Source organism: Aulonocara sp. 'chitande type north' Nkhata Bay, linkage group LG1 (assembly GCF_057382095.1).
Source record: "Aulonocara sp. 'chitande type north' Nkhata Bay isolate Kocher_YH1m ecotype deep benthic linkage group LG1, A_spYH_male_GT1.1, whole genome shotgun sequence".
NCBI classification, from domain to species: domain Eukaryota; kingdom Metazoa; phylum Chordata; class Actinopteri; order Cichliformes; family Cichlidae; genus Aulonocara; species Aulonocara sp. 'chitande type north' Nkhata Bay.
Genome location: NC_141344.1, coordinates 711,254 through 711,460, shown reverse-complemented (window position 1 = coordinate 711,460; position 207 = coordinate 711,254).

Here is a 207-nt window from a genome sequence, read left to right as displayed (position 1 = left end):
ACAGAGAGACTTGATGAATTTAAGAATCTTTTGATTTAATAAAGAAATTTGCAGACTTGCACAGAGATGGTAAAATTATAATGACTGATAACGGAGACGAAGAGGACAGGGAGGAACAGGGGTTTAAATGCACCAAAGTGACAGTCAGAGAGAACTCGGGACATTGCCACCCTGGGGTGCACTGACAGAGGCGAGGCTGCCGGACAC